The following is a 19520-nucleotide window of genomic DNA, read 5'->3' on the forward strand; positions in this document are numbered from 1 at the left end:
GTAACAATACCACAAATATAAATATAATAAAACTTTTCTCTCAAAAAGGTCTCTTTACTGGGATAATGGCATCTATAACACATAGCATTTGAAAGATTCGTTGAACTAACTCTTTTAAAATAAAATCACAATGATATGTGCAAATGTGGTGAGGAATTGCTAAAGTTGATGCTTTCCTAAGAAACCAAATCTCTCTCAATACCCACAGATCCAGCCTTGCTTCTCAAATTCCTTATTTGCCAATCCACCAATTTCCTAATATTTATTTGCAGCCCTCGAATCAATACCTGAGGGCTTGTTTACTCTACTGGGCAGCACTGGCGTTTGAACTCAGGGTCTTGCACTGGCTGAACTGGCTCTCTACCACTTGAACATTGTCCTGATGACCCCGCGTGCATGCAGAGGGGCCGTGTGAGTCACCAGTGCACACATTTCCAGCTGAGGCAGAACAGCTTACCTTCGGCCTTTTTGCTTTAGCCCTGATCATGTAAACAAGTGCCAGTTTCTGGTTCAAGTCAATGTCATGTTGTTCATATTATTGTGCTTTTAAACAACTTTATTATTGCAAATGGCCAATAAAAGTTATAACTGATCCTAAGACCTTGAACACCAGTCTGAGAGTAAAATGAAGTTGAATCCTGACATCACAACACTGAAAAAACTCAGCTCAGAAAAAATGCAAAAGCAAATTTTTCCCTTTAATACAAAAGCAATTATTTTTCCTAATAAAAGCGTTATGATCTTGACATAGAAAGAATTTCGTTTTAAAATATTTGAAGATCCATAAAGAAAAAATTGGTCTATAAAATGAAAAGCTTCTAATCATCAAAGACATTACAACCTAAAAATGTAAGTCTAAAACTAGATACAAGATTCTTCCAACACATATAACATTTATGTTCACACATATATGTAAAGATGGACATGTTTGATAATATTCAGAACCAAAACCAAAAAATCTCAATAAGAAATCACGTTTCATATGGAAGTCAACTTGACAGTGCCAATGCCTGGAGAAAATGCCAAGAACAGGAGCTCTTACACTGCTAGAATAAGTACATATCAGCACATACACCTGAGAATACAATCCATCACTGGCTAGCCACGGTGAAGTCACAGATCCTGGGACTCATAACTGCACTCCTCAGGCACATGGACATGTGCACAGGGAGACAAGAACAAGCCTATCAGCGTTGTTTGAAACCACAAAAATCCTGGGGGAAAAGCCTTTCCGTCTAGTGACGGACAACTGGACATATTACAACGTACTCATGAAGCACTGCACAGCAGTGGGAATTCACAGTTCATTGTTCATTGTACCTGCTTCTACCAACATGAATCATTTTTTAAAAACAACGTTAAGTGGATAATATTCACTATGATTGCAAGTTATTCAAATTTTCAAAAATGAAGGAAAATTAACCATCTTATCATGTATGATCATATACTTATGTGTTCAAAACAACAACAACAATCCTGTCAGGACAAGATTATGACTAAACATTGGAATCATTTTATCGCGTTGCATTGGTAGTATAGTGGCAAGCTGCCTTTCAGAATGATGGCATCAACGCTCTGCAAGAGGTGCCCAAATCCGTTCCCTTCAATCCCTCTCAGAAGTTATGCTTGATTCTTCTTCTCACATCCCCACGTAACATCCCCTCAACCACACAAGCAAACCACCAAGTCAGCCCCGTTCTTTTCATTTCCTTTTCTGATTCAGGTCATTATCAACACAACAAGGTTGCTGGTAGCCTCCACCTTGGTCTCTCCTGACTGCTACACAATCAAATCTAACTCATTTGGTGTCCTTTACACTTTCAGTGTCTTCCTTTCCCACCTACAGTAAAATCTAATCACTCTAGCAGTCTTTAAGGCTTCATGCAATGCAATCTCTGCTCACCTTTCTAACCTCACTCCTTCCATTCTTTTCCCAGCCCATAAGGCCTCAGACTCCCTGGCTTTCAACTTCTCCAGCTGTTCCTGGCTCCTCTAGAGAATGACTTCATCTCACCATGCAAGAGCTGCCAGTGTAAAGAAAGGCAGATGTCACCTGCTCAAAGAGGCCGCCTCAGACCACTCCAGCAAAAGTGGCACCACGGCCAGCATCACGCAGTCCTTTCCCTTCTTTTGTTCTTTGTGGCACTCAGCACATTAGTCTAATGTTCAAGGTCTCTACCAGGTCTGCGATTTGTCAATACAGTTCAGAGTTTCACAGAGCGTTGCTAGCACACATCAATAACCATTGTTGGAGAAATAGAAAGGTGAATTTTACTTTGAAGTAATATCTTCTGACAAATAAAATCAAATATGGCCAGGAGTATGGAAGACTAGGAAGAAAGAATAATTTTGAAAGTCACTGAAAAAGCATCACTCTAGAAAGTTTCAACAATATTTTGGTTTTTTTATTTATGAACCACATCCCTAAGAAAGATTAGTGAAACTAATGAAAGTTCCACAGAGCCACAAGGTCCCACTTTGTGGACCTGTGTCGCCTGTTTAAACCTCATGTTCTTAAAAAAGGCACCATGTTTAAGAGCAGGCCTCACTTAGTCCTGAGTTCATTACAATTGCTGGATAACTTATTTACTTATCTATGTCAGCATCCTCATTAGTTATTAATACCAATTACATATCATATTTGTGAAAACTGAAAAAGTATTTTTTCAAATGAAAGAGCCTACTGTCTGGCATATTTAAGTGGTTAATAAATTGTAGTTACTATTGTGAGAACTGAGAGTAGGAGCTGACAGGAGTCAAATCGCCAATACCCTCTCCCTCCATCAGGACAGACTAATTATAGACAATATCCAGGAAATGTAGGCCAGGGCTAAGACCTCTTCCCAACAATCAGAGCTCCAGTCAGTGCAGACAAGGCACTTTGTGGAGACTGACAAGGGATGCTCTTCACCAAGGAGGTCAGTCAGAGAGCAAGAGAAACTCACTCCATGAAAAGGAGAGGAAAGCTCTCCTGCAGGCATAATTAAATGAAAGAGATGCAAAACATAGAGAACAATGCAGTGAGCTGCTGTGATGGGCAGGCTAGGTGGCCAGGGACAGGTAGAGCCACAGGGAAAGAGGCTATTCTGAGACCAATCCCTTCACATGAGGGCAAGCACTTGTCATCAAATACTACAGAGGCCCATAATCTGTTTACCTAGAATGGAAAATATTCTAAGCCTGAGTTCTGAGCAACGTGTGTACCACTGAATGGAGACTCTCCATACAATCCTATTTCATTACTAGGATAACTACATTAAGTCAGCTGTCATCAAGGCGACAGATAGCAGGTAAAATACACTCATGTGTACTCTGTGCCAGGTGTCCCTGTGTCATCTCATTTAAATCTCACAATACTCTTAGAAAAGAAACTCCGTCTTACCTGTCACAAAACTGAAGCACAGTGAGGCTACCACGGTCACTTGGCTGGCAAGTGACAGAGCCAGGATTCAAGTCTAGGCTGACTTTGAAGCCCTAAAATTAAATCTGCCCCAATTCATTAGTAAGGTGTGGCAATGAACCCAGGTAGCCTGGTGAGGAAGGGAGAGCTAACTCTCAGGACTGACAACATGTTTGGCAGAGCCAAGAATCCAGCTAAAACTTCTCACCCACTGAAACCAAACCATCTCAATATCAGTTTAAAGATACTTTAGAGCAACTGTTTCTTATCCAGCCAATTAGGCTAAATAATCACTTATTTAAAACATCGCTGAGAACTAAGAAGGAAGTTAATAAGCTTCCAGGCAGCTGAAGTCCATGTCATAAAGTTTCAACACTAAGAAAAAGTATTTTGTATATATATGAAATATTATTCAGAGCAGCAAACTAATTTTATTCAACATCCTAACAAATACCAAATTCACAGAAATTTGAAAGCAAAAAAATATATATATAAGGAGGGTAAGAGCCTGCTATTACTTTGAGGGTCACAAGAAAGAAATACAAAGAAAAGGACAATCACTCTCAAAGTTCTCCACAGAAGTTTATTGACAAACACAGAGGATTCTTCCTCCACCCATACAGACAATTAATGAGAATCTTCCTTCCTCTTCCAAATACCTTGTCTTTCAATATTCTTGATAGTTAACTATTTTAAAGCAAGTACTATTTGCCTGGTTCAAAGGGATAACTTTTAAAGGATGGCTGACACCAGTTAACATTACAAATCAAGGCACAGTCAACAAAAGTTGCAGGCAAGAAAGCTATAAAGCCGGACAGCACACATGTTTAATGTAACAATGCTTCTTTAGGGCATCTAACCAACTAGGTAGCCCCACCAATGAAGTCTGGGCAATTTCTGATGGCCCTGCCTATGAATTCCATTCTCATCCTCAACAAAAAAGTAAGAGACTAAACTAGTCTTTGATTCACACACTATAAATGTACTCACTGAAGTTAGGACGCATCATTTGACACTCCACCTCCTGCAGTAATAGGCTGAATAAATAATTTCAAAGAACACAGCAACGCATAAGGGCGTCTAACTTTGTTCATCAACACTCATTAATGTTTATGATGAATTAATATTGTTTTGGAAAGGATCTCACCTATTATAGACACATATGAAAAGCATAATTTTCATGGGGAATTAAGACACCAGCTAGTTTAAATCTATATTAAAGTTTATGGTCAAGTTTCAAATACGTATCAAAGCCATTACTCCTTCATCCTTAGACCTATAGTTAAAAACACAAAGTACGCCATACACTAACTGCTAGATGTAAAAAACTGGGGATCTCTTTAGACAGAAGTAAAACAAATCAGTATTTCCCAACACTGCAAAAGTTAAATAAAACTTTCTTAACTATGATGCAAAGTGGCTAAATGGAGCTAGGCCTCTCCAATTTCTCAGACACAGCAAATACATAAAATACTAAGCGTTCCCCAGTGTGGTGGCTCAAACTGAAATCCCAAATGCTTGGCAGGCTGAGATCTGAGGATTAAGATGGGAAGTAAGCCCAGGCCGGTCAGTCTGTGAGATTTTCATCTCTAATTACTATCAAAAGGCCAGAAGTGTGGCTCAAGTGGTACATGCCAGCCTTAAGAACAACAACAAAAATAACTAAGGGTCAATGTCCAGGTCGAGTTCAAGCCCAGTATCGTTATATACACATCAACACAATAAAGTTTCAAGAGTTATGATTAACCAGGGGTCAACTCGCTGCCTGTTCTAAGCATCAATCGCACCTGACCACCTATCCTTTCCCAGAAACCCAGGCTCTTAGAATCAATCTTGTTCCCGGGAAGCTAACCACAGGAGACGCCAAACTAATCAAGGAAACAACTGCAAGTTGTGAGGCATAAATCAGCCACAGGATCTTTTCCGATGAGAACGCGTGAACTACGACTGAAACTCTGAGAGTGATCAGGGTCAACAGCGCCTTGCGGAAATTCATTCATTAGATCACAAAGTCAGAGGTACTTCTGTGAAGGGTGAAAGCCGCTGCCCTAGACTAGTTCTGAAATTCGGACACCTGCTCAAGCTCCGTTAGCTCCGGGTAGACCTGTGTAAACACGCGGAAGGGCTCGTCGGAGCTCCAGGCCACAAGACCACAGACAAGCCCAGGAGCCTGGCCAGCCTCCGCCAACAGCCCTGGGCAGTGCCTGCCCGCTCTGGGTATCACAGCAACCTTCTCCTTAAAGCGCCTTCCTCCCAACTTTCCTCAAGAGCAAATTTGGACTGGGCTGCAGGAGGAGAGGGCAGTGAACTCCACATCCCCAACCAACAGGTCTTGGTAGGAGAGGGCCTGGACCTCTGCTCACCTGGCCCAACAGAGGCGCTCCATACCGCCCTCCTCCCTGGAGGTGCCAGATCGGGGGCCCTCCTGCCAGCCCCCCCCCCCGCACCTCCACCAACCTCCCCGGAGCTGCCCGGCCCGGCGGACCCTCGGGGCCTAGGGACGGCTGTCCCCACGGGGACATGTCTGTCTGTCTCTCTTTAAATTCGCTGGCTGGGAGACGATATTCCGGTTTCTCAGGCTGCCCTGGGGTAGTCAGGCTCCATCTCCTATCAGCCTCGGGCCCCCAGAGCGCTAGAGCGCTAGGTAAAGAAGGGTGTATGGCGGGCGGGGGGGGGGGGCTCCCAGGACCCAGGCTCGGCGCCCCCCTGGCCCGGCCTCCCTGTGCGGCCCAGGCCCCGCGCCCCGGCCGGGCCCGGCTTCCCCGGCCTCCCCGGCTCCCACCAGACCCATGCCCCGCGCCCCGGCCGGGCCCCGTCCCCCGCCGCCCCCACCCGGCACGGCCCCGCCTCGCGCCTCCGCCCGCCCGGCCCCGGCCCCGGCCCCCGCCCGCCGGCCCCCGCTCACCCTCGGCGGCGGCCCGGGAGGCGGAGCTGCCGCGGCGGCCCCTCGGGCGGCTCCCCTCGCCCCCTCCCGGCCGCGTCCCCCCGCTCGGCCTCCTCCCAGCCGCGGGCTCCGCTCCACCTCAGCCCAGACCCGGCGGCCGGAGCCCGGGGTCCCGCATTGACCCGGAAGCAGCTTTCCACGGCCCCACAACAACACGTGACCCCGCCGCACGTGTCACGTCGCTGCGTGGACGGGGCGGGGCGGGGCGGCGGAGGGGGCGGAGGGGGCGGCGAGGAGCGCGGCCACCAGGCCGGGTTGCCGTGGCAACGGGGGGCGGCGCTCCCCGGACCACGCGCGTGTCTGGCGCTTTCCCTGGCGGACCCGGGGAAGCGTCCTCCGTGCCCGGACACGGACAGGGGCGGACGGGGAGGACGGGGCCGGCGCGGCCCAGCAAGGCCCGCAGACGGGTCAGAGCGCAGGGCCCCGGGGCCCCACGCCCCTCCCCGGCCTGTGTCTGGATGAACGCGGGCCCCACGCCCCCTCCCAGGTCTGTGTCTAGATGAACGCAGGGCCCCACGCCCCTCCCCGGCCTGTGTCTAGATGAACGCAGGGCCCCACGCCCCCTCCCAGGTCTGTGTCTGGATGAACGCAGGGCCCCACGCCCCTCCCCGGCCTGTGTCTAGATGAACGCAGGGCCCCACGCCCCCTCCCAGGTCTGTGTCTAGATGAACGCGGGGCCCACGCCCCCTCCCCGGCCTGTGTCTGGATGAACGCAGGGCCCCACGCCCCCTCCCCGGCCTGTGTCTGGATGAACGCAGGGCCCACGCCCCCTCCCAGGTCTGTGTCTAGATGAACGCAGGCCCCACGCCCCTCCCCGGCCTGTGTCTGGATGAACGCAGGGCCCCACGCCCCCTCCCAGGTCTGTGTCTAGATGAACGCGGGGCCCACGCCCCCTCCCCGGCCTGTGTCTGGATGAACGCAGGGCCCCACGCCCCTCCCCGGCCTGTGTCTAGATGAACGCAGGGCCCACGCCCCCTCCCCGGCCTGTGTCTGGATGAACGCGGGCCCCACGCCCCCTCCCAGGTCTGTGTCTAGATGAACGCAGGCCCCACGCCCCTCCCCGGCCTGTGTCTAGATGAACGCAGGGCCCACGCCCCCTCCCAGGTCTGTGTCTAGATGAACGCGGGCCCCACGCCCCTCCCAGGCCTGTGTCTAGATGAACGCAGGGCCCACGCCCCCTCCCCGGCCTGTGTCTGGATGAACGCGGGCCCCACGCCCCTCCCAGGCCTGTGTCTGGATGAACGCGGGGCCCACGCCCCCTCCCAGGTCTGTGTCTAGATGAACGCGGGGCCCACGCCCCCTCCCCGGCCTGTGTCTGGATGAACGCGGGCCCCACGCCCCCTCCCAGGTCTGTGTCTAGATGAACGCAGGCCCCACGCCCCTCCCCGGCCTGTGTCTGGATGAACGCAGGGCCCCACGCCCCCTCCCAGGTCTGTGTCTAGATGAACGCGGGGCCCACGCCCCCTCCCCGGCCTGTGTCTGGATGAACGCAGGGCCCCACGCCCCCTCCCAGGTCTGTGTCTAGATGAACGCGGGGCCCACGCCCCCTCCCCGGCCTGTGTCTGGATGAACGCAGGGCCCCACGCCCCCTCCCCGGCCTGTGTCTGGATGAACGCAGGGCCCCACGCCCCCTCCCCGGCCTGTGTCTAGATGAACGCAGGGCCCCACGCCCCTCCCCGGCCTGTGTCTAGATGAACGCAGGGCCCACGCCCCCTCCCAGGTCTGTGTCTGGATGAACGCAGGGCCCCACGCCCCTCCCCGGCCTGTGTCTAGATGAACGCAGGGCCCACGCCCCCTCCCAGGTCTGTGTCTGGATGAACGCAGGCCCCACGCCCCTCCCCGGCCTGTGTCTAGATGAACGCAGGGCCCCACGCCCCTCCCCGGCCTGTGTCTAGATGAACGCAGGGCCCACGCCCCCTCCCAGGTCTGTGTCTGGATGAACGCAGGCCCCACGCCCCTCCCCGGCCTGTGTCTAGATGAACGCGGGGCCCACGCCCCCTCCCCGGCCTGTGTCTGGATGAACGCGGGGCCCACGCCCCCTCCCAGGTCTGTGTCTGGATGAACGCAGGGCCCACGCCCCCTCCCAGGTCTGTGCACTGGACTGAACGCAGGGCCCTCGCGCCCCTTCCCCACATCCACACAGTAGTCGGTTTCCACTGACCGGCTCCCCCTGAGTCCAGCCACCGCAGGGAGGCATCCGTGAAAGGGACGTCTGAGGTTCAGAAGCACCTGCCCTACCTAAGACCATCCAACTACGATTCAATACAGTCAGGCTGGGGCCAAAGGAATGCCCCCTTTACACTAGGCCACGTTAGGGCCCTGGTGCCACACGTGTCACATCTGCTTGTTTCTGGTGGCTTCCATGCCACGGGATCAGGTTGGGATAAAGGTGGTGCTGGCTGATGAGGAGAACGGTGTCTGGTGTGGATATGGCAGCTGAAAGGCTAGGAGCTGGAGGTCCTTATGCATCACATAGATGTGCATGCATATATAAACATATATAATGCATATATATATTTATATGCTTTTATTTATGCTTTTAGGGAATGTAGAGGAAGAATGCTGAGCCTACCTCATCACCTGCTAGAGAAGCATCTGGTCCGGGGGACTTAGGCTTGTCATTGTTTGATGGGGCTTAAAGAGGATGTGGGAGAGAAAGGCCTGTGGGACTTAATTTCTTGCTCAAAGAATAAAGGGGAGGATAACCAAAGCAGTGTGGACTAGACTGCCTTCCTAACACCCTGGGAAGTGACAGATTTGCCTGGAATCGCCCACGGAGCCACAGACAAAAGTGTCCTGAGTGAATGAGGACCATAAGAAGCTGAGACACAGAGAGTGGAATGAGTCAGGTGGCTCTGGGGTGCTACATGGCTATTCTGTTGATGGGCTGGTAAACATGGGTAACGTTAGGGATGCTCAGAAATACTTAAGATGCCGTGTGAGCAACTACGGGGGAAAAATGGCAAGAACCGTCAGCGTTACTGTTAACAAATACTGTGTACAATGAGCATAAATAAGTATTGAACAACGGTGTGCTTGCTTGTGGAATTCTTTGTTTCTTTGTGATATCCTAGAGTCTGTCTTTGGTACCCACCTTTCCCTTTAAGAGCCAATTCATGAAGATAAGATTCATATCTCCACCCAATTCTAGTTGATCTCCACAAGACAGCCAGAATTCTCTTGAAAAAAAATGTATAACTGATTGTGTTAGGACCTGGAGCTTAAAACCCTTCCCAAGAATCCCCCAGGCTCTGAGGATAAAGCCAGCAGTCATTAACATGAGTCTCCAAGTTGCTTATGCTCTAGGCCCTACAGGCTTCCCAGCCTCATCTCTTGCTTCTGTTTCCTCTTATTCAGTCTGGTAGCCTCTGGCCCTACATGGCTATTCCGATGTGAACCAAAATCCAGTCAATAGGATTACCTTTGGCACATGAACACCAGTTCTGTTTTCAGTGCTCAGTCATGACGTGTGGCTAACGGCTGTCATATTGAACAGGGCACACATGGAATATTTGCACTATCACAGAAAGTTCTAGGAGGACATGCTGCTTTATGTCTCAAATCTCCGTGTATGGTGTATTATGTGCAAGATCCTTTCTGACAAGTGATTTACTTGAAATGTTCTTCTTCCATAAGACATAAAAATCACACATCCTCACTTCTTTTCTTGTTATCTTACTGACAATCAAGCAGTCCTCAGTGGAGACAGAAGCTAGGTCTGTGGTGCTAGCCCACTATTTCTCAAGGGCTGTAAGCAGAGTAGACACTGGACCAAAGTGGAAGGAAGGAACCGAAGGACAAATTTCTGGTCATTTTATCGGGAATGGAAGGAACATTTAGAATCAGGGGAGGTGATGCATACCTGTCATCCCAGCCTTTGGGAGCTGGAGGAAGGAGAACCTTAAGTTCAAGGCCAGCCTGCACAACTAGCAAGTTCAGGGTTAGCAGGGGCTACAGACTGAAGTTGGGTCTAAAAATTAATAAATAAGAAAGCTGGAAGAATGAGGGCTTCTGTAGTCGATGCCAGTGAATTCTTGTCATTAGAATAGGTCACACAAAGGAAGAATCTGTTAGAACATTATATAAATGAATCCTGGATTTGTTGGACAGGTTGACTGGTCAATTCGAAGATTGTCATTCTTTTGTGTGTGTGTGTGATACTGGAGGTTGAAATGGGAGCCTCCTGTTATTGTATAAGCTCTGTTCTATTGAGCCACAACCACAGAAAGTCCTTTGACTTTTAGTTTGTTTTGGAGAAACTATCTCATGCTAACTTTGCTTCAGCTGACTGGCTTCAAGCTGTGATCCTCCCACTTCCTCTTTCTGAGTGATTGAGATTAAAAGCGTAACCTACCATACCCAGCTTCCAACCAATTCCTTAATTTAGGGTTCATTGTGCCCTAAGAGTAAGCCATCCCCACTTTCTGAGTTTGTATTGTGTCAGATACTGCTTCAGATCTCGTACGTCAATTATTTCCTTTCATCCTCTCAATGATCTCACAATGTACTTTTGGTACTATCAGACATCTCAAGGGACTCTTGGATTAAATAATATATTCAGCAACACGTGGCTACTAAATGGCGAGGGCTGAATTCACATTCAGGTCAGTCTGATACCAGAATCTTAGTTTGTCATATCACTGCAACAATAGTTCCGTTGTGAATTTCAGCTAGATATCTGCATGTCCTTTTAATCCAGCAAATATTTATCTTAGAATCATTATGCACTTTTATTTAGCTAGGTGGTTTGGGGAAAACAAATAAGAATAAAGAATAGTTGCTACATATGATGCAATTGGAAAGATAATTCACATGCACAAACAACAGGGATACAGAGCGATTCAAGGGATGCTATGAAAAGGAAGTCACTAGGATAAGAACCCGAATCCTGTGAGAATACACTATGAGCATCCATACACAGATGCTACAAGAACAAAGCAACCACTTTACTTGAAAGAGTAATGATGGGGATAGAAATGGAATTTTTAATCCCTGTTCTGGTTTGTCCACTGGTCATCTATGTCTTTTACATGTTAATGTCCTTACACCATTATCTATATACCTAAGTTACATAAACTAGCACCATGAACTACCCCAAACCATATGTCATATGACACAATATATGTGTTACACATATTACCTGTATTAGAATGTGAGCTCTTTACATGTATTATTTTTGGAGAGGAAGTATATTAGACTCCACCAAATTCACAAAGAAACTCAACTAGGAAAAAGGCAGAATATGTGATGCCTTTAAGATTTGCATTTCTATGGGGTTGGGGATTTGGCTTAGCGAAGAGTGCTTGCCTGGCAAGTGCAAAGCCCTTAGTTCGGTCCTCAGCTCTGAGGGGGAAAAAAAGCTATAGAAGATTTGCATTTCTCAAATTCTATGCTTTATTTTTAAAAACATGATTGATAAAGCCTTCCAGGAAATGGAATGCCATGCCAAGCTTAACAATCAGGCAAAGAACGTACATGGTAAAATTCAAAACTGAAGAATCATCGCTAGAACTACCTAGAACATATCATCATTACCAGGTAGAATATCGTCTTCAATTCAAGGAGGACTCAGGAAGAATACTAGAGACTGGCTGAATAAGAGCAAAGTTCATATAAGTATAAATGGAAATATCACAATGCAACCCCTTTGTATTATTAAACCATAAGCAGTTTTAGGAAGAACAGTGCCTTTCTGCAGTTTCTGTAGACAGAGGCTTAATTTTCAAGCAGGCCTTCTATTTCTTACAGGTCTTGTAATTCATTGCCAGATAGCTCCCTCGCTCTCTTGATTTTTGTTTGCCCTCTTGATTTTTGTTTGAAAGAGTAAAGTACAGAAATGTGAACTAGTTCACATAAGGATGTTTCCACACACTCTTACTTAATCATTTACATAAGGATCTTGCAAACATCCACGTCACCATCCACTCACTCCCCATTTGTGCCAGGGGAAATCACCAGCACCCCAAAGTCTCCTCCCAGTGCCTGTTCCTGCCATTCTCTCCAGAGTTCACGACCACGCTGCCCTCTAATGCTGTAACCTACCTTCCCCTGGGTGCAAACGTTGTATCAAATGAGATCAAGCCAGGGGTGCTTTGACAACGTCACAGAGTCACTCGTGACGTCACCTGTGCAGCTGTGGTTTACTTCCTCTCATGGCCAAGGAGCATTTCGTATTATTATCAGCACATTTTGGCTGGCTTTTCCTGGTGGGTATTTGGGGTGTTTCCAGTTTGGGGCTGTGATGCATCACGAGGCTGGGTGCACCCCTGTGGGTGACTGCAGATGTCCAGCCATGCCCAGCTCTCTTGGGAACGCACCCAAGACCACCATCGCTGGGTCCGAGTGTGAGACCGGCCTCGGCCAACAGAAATCAAGCACGAGCCAAGTCACAGAGGACGTTTGAATTTTCCTAGCAGATACAATAAAAGTGGTTTTAAACAGGAAATTAATATTAATCACGCATGTTCCTAGCTCCTGATAGCCAAAACTATTTTCATTCATCGCTATGAAAATGATGCATGAGGCATTGCACAATCTTCTCGGATAGTAAATCTTCAAAACTGTATGTCTGTGTGTTACCCTTGTAGCAATTTGAGCTTAGCTCCATTTCAAGTGGTCAGAAAAGAAACGTACTGGTTGTGCCAATATTCACCTCCAAAGACAGCTGTTCCAAGTCTGCCTCAATACCTTGCTGTCGTCCGTCTTTAGTGTTAGCCTTTCCGATGGCTGTTGTGTGCTCATGTCTTATTTAGTTTTAATTTGTATCTTATTAGGGATAAGGAGCTGGAACATCTTTTCATATTTATTAGCCAACGGATGCTCTCTTTCATGAAAAGACGTGCCCCTGTTTCCTTTTAATTTGGTCTACTTCTGATTGGTCCTTATGAAATTAGTTGAAGATATCTCTGTTCCTTTTCTCTGCAAAAGTGTGTGTATGATATTTACATTGTTCCTTAGAGGATTGTCAGAGTTTACCAGTGGAGCCATTCTGACAAACTTCCCTAGGTGGGACAGTTAGTAATTACAGATTCAATTTATTTCACAATTGCAGCATTCTGGCACTCTACGTTTTCTGTTGGTTTAATATGTTGTACTTTTTTCTAGGAATTTACTCATGGCATAACATTTATTGGCATATAATATAATTTACTGGCATAAGATTGTGATAATCTATCACATCCATCATATCTCCAGGCTGTGTGGCCGCATTTTATTTTTATCTAGATAATAGTTATTGATGCTATACCCTTTTCTTCTGTTTCACTAATTTTATTACTCTTCTGAACCTCTTTCTTATGTTTTAATCTTGAATTATTTTCTGCATGTATCATTAGTATTCCCTTCCTCCTGCTGTTATTTGCTATAATTTACTGGTTTTCTTTTCTATCCTCCTTTTCTTAAATGATGCTAACTACACAAGTTAGTTATGTGCTTCAGTTTTGGTATGTAACCTTTCCATTCCCATTCAGTTTCAATTTTATTATTATTTTAAAGTAGTTTTTACCATTTAACATGCAGGCTGTCAGTACAATGAAGTTTGGTCAGTATTACCTGCTTCATCATTCTCTCCCATCCCTTCAACTATTTTCTAGGGCTTGGGCAAATTTTTCTCCAGGTTTGTCTTCCCAGCCCTATGAGACTATCAAAAAACACTGACCAGCTTCTCAGCCTCTGCATTGTCTCTCCTGAGTCAGCAGAGGACCAGAGGAAACAGGGCCTATGTCTCTCTGAACCTCCGTCCTGGGTGATTCTGGCGCCCCTGCAGACACCTTGTTGGTTTATCTGTGCTCAACTGAGCAGAGTTCAGAGCACTTATGCTCTCTTGTTCTTCAAAGGAAGGATATTATCCAATTCAGCATGTTAGAAATGGAAAGATATCAATCAATCCATGTTGATTCCTCCTTCCTTTCTGTTATGTCTACTAATCTTTGAACCATTTGAGAGATGTTCTGAGAATGGATTTAAGTCACTGGAGAGAATTTCAAGGAGCATCAACATGTACTGTTCTTGGCTTTTCATGTATTTGCTCATTTAGCTTCTGAAGATAGATTTCATGTGAATGCACAGTTTCTGTTTTTGTTTTTCAAGTGAAGGATAATCACTTAAAAGAGTATTTCTTTTAGGCTGGAGATGGGATGTTGCTCAGTGGTAGAGTGCTTATCTTATGCCTGTGTTTGATCTCTAGCACTACTAAGAGAAAACAAAACAAAAGATACACCTGTAGACCTACAGTTTGGTGATAACATTTTGTAAATAGCTTAAGACTTGATATATAGATATAGATAGGAGTTGAGCCTGATATAGTGGTTCATGCCTGTAATCTCAGTGTTTAGGAGACTAAGCCAGGAAAATTGAGAGTAAAAGCCAGCCTATACTACATAATGAGAGCCTATCTCAAACAAATCAGAAGGAGCTAGGTACAGAAGCTCATGACTGCAATCCTAGCTAGTTGGGATGCTGAAATCAGGAATATTGTTATTTGAGGCTAACCTGGGCCAATGAAATAAAATGAAATTGGTGAAAATCCATCTCACTGGGAAAAATCTGAGCACAAATAGGAGGATTAAGACATAAACAGCAGGACTGAGCTCCAGGCTAGCTGGGGCAAAAGAACAATACTCATCTCGAGAATAACAGAAGAAATAGGGCGTGGAGGTATGGCTTATATGATAGAGCACCTGCCGAGCAATTGTGGGAGAGTCCAGAAGGGAGGGGATAAAAGGAAAAAAAGTTGAATAAATGAATGACTGACACGGATGCATAATTAAACTCACATTTGCACATTAAGTTACACTTTCAAATCATTTGAAAGCCCAATTGAAGATCCACAGAAACATCTTATCAAGGGCCCACACTCGCTGGCATGTTGGAAATGGCAGCTTACAGTGGAGCAGATGTGTGCCTATCCCATGCTCCTCACTCACTACAAACACTTAGCTCCGCAAACCTGTGTCACAGGTTCCTAGCCAGGGACGTGTCACAGGTAAGACTGCCATTAAGCTTAAATATTATACACAGGCCATTTTTTCTATTGGGCCACAGAATCTGGGTCCCTTACTTGAATCTAAATGAGCCTGTGCCTATGTGCCGTGAGATGTCCCAACTGCTGCTTTCTGTACTTGGGGGTACTTGTGCATAGATTGTGACCACCATGTCGAAGAGTAAGCAGCCACAGAGAAAAGATGCCCAGAAACCTAGGCCCACAACCCAGGCTAAGATCACAGACAATGACTTAACCCCAAGAACCAGAGCTATGAGCAAATGAGCCCCGGCCTGTTTCCAGCACTCCGCGGAGTCACTTGCAGCCTGTGAGTGCTTCCAGAGGAGGTCCCAAACATTCTGACGCCAAGAGAAACCATCCCACCACGTCTTCTCTGAACTTCTGAGGAACGGAGTTAGGAAATCAAGTCTGGCTTTTTACACAGCCAATGACAACTGAGTGCACACATGGGTGAAGGCTGGAATGGAGGCACTGTCAGCCTTGTTGGCTTATCATCCACGGTTCCACCATATTCCTCTCTTCTTTGCATACCTACTCCACCCACCACAGTGTGCTCTCCTTACATGAGCAAATCATACCTTTAAATTCCTGCATCTATGCTGGTCTGATTCACCACCCTAGACTTGAGGGCCTTACAGGCCATCCAACAGCAGCACTGGATCTCTCTATAACCCTCACCGGGAAAGAGGGATGAAGCAGAGGCTGTTCCAGGGTTGAGTGCCTGACACGGTAAACACTCCATGAATATCACCTGCTATTAGTAAGTCTCTTTTGCTTAAGTGTCTCTTGGCTATCAGGGTTTACACACAACCTTTGTGGAAGCTTATACGTCAATTTCTCTGTTAAGACATTCCTACCTAGCTGACAAAAGTAATTTTCTGCTTCCATTATGCTCCCAAGTATACTTTTCACAGTTCTCCATTATAGTCTCCACAAGTGATTCAGTGTATATTAGACCCCACGTTCCTGGAGAAAAAGGCTTAAGGAAAAGTCTTCCTACGAGTGTCTCTTGTGTGTCTATGTATAAATGTATATCTACACACACACACACACACACACACACACACACACACACACACACACACACACAAAATGTCCAGGCAAGGATCATAAAGAGAAGTGAGAAGTTGGTTATAGGACTCTGCTAGGGCAAGACTCAAGAATTTATACTACCAGTTCCCCGTCCAAACAAAACATCCTTTCTACTCAATCTCCCTGTAATCCGAGCCACTCAAGATGCTGAGATCTATCTGGCTGAGATTTGTTAACTTGTGGAGACAACTTTAGTGAGGCTGTTATTTCCAATGAATCCCCCCCTCCACACACACACAGAACCAGGAGAGGAGCTATGGATCCACTCAGCCATACAATAAGAGGCTGAGTGAGGGTTGAGGCCCTAAGGTTAAGCCACGGTACTGACATAGAACGAACAAACAACAACTATGAACCAAAGTAAAGCTTCCCTCTCTATAAGTGGATTGTCTCAAGCAAATGCTACAGTGATGGAAAGCTGACTAACGTCAACCCTCCCTTTTGCCTAGCCTCTGAGGGGTCACTTGCTTGTTGCTTCTTTCAACACTGGTGATCCTTCCTAGCCAGCTCACTCTGTCTCCTCCATCCTGCTTCAAACTAACTCTTAGGACCTCTCCTCTGCATCCTCTCTCTAGTTTCTCCCTGTGCTCACATCATCTATTAGTCTGAGGTTTTTCTCTCTTTTTTTTTATCATCTTTGTATAGGTGGATTTGAAGTTGTCTGGGCCTCCAGACCAGACCTGCATAACTAACTGAACACCTCACATTTCCATGCAGATAGTCCACAGACATCTCAAATTCAACATGCTCTGAAGATCACTCTGGATCTCCTCCCTGTGGGCCCTCCTAATCTATCATTGTGGTAAACAGTATTACTTTCCCTACAGATTCTAAAGCCAGTACCTGGGAATTCATGCTTGACTCTACCTGAGGCTGTCCAACTTGAAAACACACTTAATCTCCATCTCTGTAGATACCCAGCTCAGATAGGCATGGGATAAATATGTATTTAACAAGCAAACAAATAGGGAAAAGATTAGAATGTTTGCCTACTTGAAAAACTCTGGAACAGGTAACTGGGAGTTCTAAGATATGAGAAGTAGATGTTGTTGCCAGCAGAGTAAGAAAACACTGAAGAATGTTAAAAAATAAACGTTGAAAAGCTTTTCCCAGCTTCTGAGACAGGGAGGGAACTTGGAGAGAGATAAGAATCCAGGGGCCTGGGCTTCTGTTGAGTCCTCACGGGTGGGCAGGGAAACATGCTCAGGCAGGATGGGAGGGAATTCAACAAAAAGAGAGTTCTGAAGCCACCGAGTCCTGGGAGGGGGGTGTCAACAAGCTTTTCTAAAAGAGAGAAGTGGGTGCCTTTGTGGTCCCATGTCCTTCTAGACAGAAAATATTTTCTTTTGAATTGCCTCTCAACACGGACAGACTTTTTCTTCTTACAATTATGTTCTAAACAACACTGCATAGCAGCTCTTTAGATAGCATTTACACGATGGTAGATGTTAGTAATGCAGAGATAATTGAAAGGCTGTGGGGAAGGTTCTGTTCACATGTGACCCCATTTTGCATTGTCAGGATCCTGACTGGACCTGGACACTGGGGGGGTTCTCTGTAGGCTTGGTTCTAAATCAAGGGCCTTCATCACCTGCCTCTGGAGAGCTGAGTTATGCTTACTCTCCTCAGTCACGGATAAGGGAGGGGATCTCAAATCCATGGTAGTACCTAGTATTATCTAATATACATATAATACCCAATTATCTTTAAGAGAAAGGAGAAAAAGTGCAGACAAAGCAGAGAGACAAAGGAAGTAAAAAAGTGTAATGGTGGACTGTCACGTGTAACAATGAAAACGATTGAATAAATAGGAATCCTGGGTTTTGTGCTCCATAAAGTCTCAGCTGAGTGCCTACTGCTTAATGTGTCAGATTCCCACTGCCATAGCTTCATAACTTCAGCACAGAGAATAGATGGGTTTTTTTGGTTACACATAAGCAGTGTGACCCCATCCCAGAGTATCCCACCAGGAAAATGGAGCATAAAATTGCTTTCCTGAATTGTTTTTATTTCAGCAAGTTATTTTCCAGTTTCCCCAGCATATTTCAAGGAGCACTTTTCATACCTTTGTCCCCGAGGTGCAACAATATTATAAATGATGTGTTAGGAACATCATCTCCTCTGGATCCACATGGGAGTTAATGGCTTAATGCCCTTTTAAGAGCTGCATTTAAGGTTGTGTAGAAGAAGTTGCTATGGGAGAACAAAACTTCACACCATCCACTCTTCACTAATCTAGGCTTGGCATGCCTGGGGTGACAACTCTTTGCATAATTTCTTTTATAGATTACTACGGCATATTCACTAGACTGCAAAGGTAGGCCTCAGGTATCTAGGTGCATTCTTCTATTTAAAAGTTGGATGAAAGCAGAACAAAACATGGGCTAGAACATGCAAGAGAGAGGGCGAATGCATGCTCACACATGCTAGGCGCAGGTGCTCACGCCTGGAATCCTAGGTACCCAGGAGGTTGAGATCTGAGGACTGAGATCCCAAGCCGGCCAGGGCAGGAAAGTTCATGAGACCTTTATCTCAAATGAACCACCAAAAAAGTCAGAAGTAGTTCTGTCTTCCCATAGAACCAATGAAAGTCTCAGCTAGGAGCATCTCACGGAAAAGACTGCAAGGGGTCTAGTATAACTTAGATTGTGCAGTGAGCTCTTTGTTGATCAGCAATGTGCAATGACCAAAGAAAGCTGAAACTAGAAAACATTGTATCAATAAAATAGACCAGCTCATTATGACCTTGGTGCACAGTTACATTTTTGCCAGTCAATGCATTATAGGTTATTCTTCATCAGTTCCAGAAGCTTTCTATTTCTTTCCCATTAGAACTAAAAGTATTAGGAAGGGGACGAGGTCTAGCCAATGGCAGGAGAAGCAGCAGCCTAGGTAAATGACATCATCCCATTATCATCTTCAACACAATGCTACCATTTCTTGGATCCTGATTTACTTAGCTCACTAGATATGTACTTTTACATGGGCTACCTCTGTAATTCTTCCAGTGATGCTACAAAATACTCTATTTTACGAGATTTAATGGAAGAAAGAGAGGAAGGAAGGAAGGAAGGAAGGAAGGA

At 46.2% G+C, this 19520-nt stretch overlaps 1 protein-coding gene across 1 annotated transcript in view; it reads right to left on the reverse strand.

Moving 5' to 3' along the window:
* Nucleotides 1–6502, reverse strand: part of Tbcel (tubulin folding cofactor E like) — a 45087-nt gene extending 38585 nt beyond the window's left edge. Inside the window, exon 1 of the mRNA XM_090319315.1 lies at nt 6306–6502. The gene's annotated coding sequence lies outside the window, so the exon portion shown is untranslated. The remainder of the gene's footprint in view (nt 1–6305) is intronic.
* Nucleotides 6503–19520: the final 13018 nt, after the last annotated feature.

Source organism: Megascapheus bottae, chromosome 27 (assembly GCF_031878675.1).
Source record: "Megascapheus bottae isolate mThoBot1 chromosome 27, mThoBot2.hap1, whole genome shotgun sequence".
Classification (NCBI taxonomy): Eukaryota; Metazoa; Chordata; class Mammalia; order Rodentia; family Geomyidae; genus Megascapheus; species Megascapheus bottae.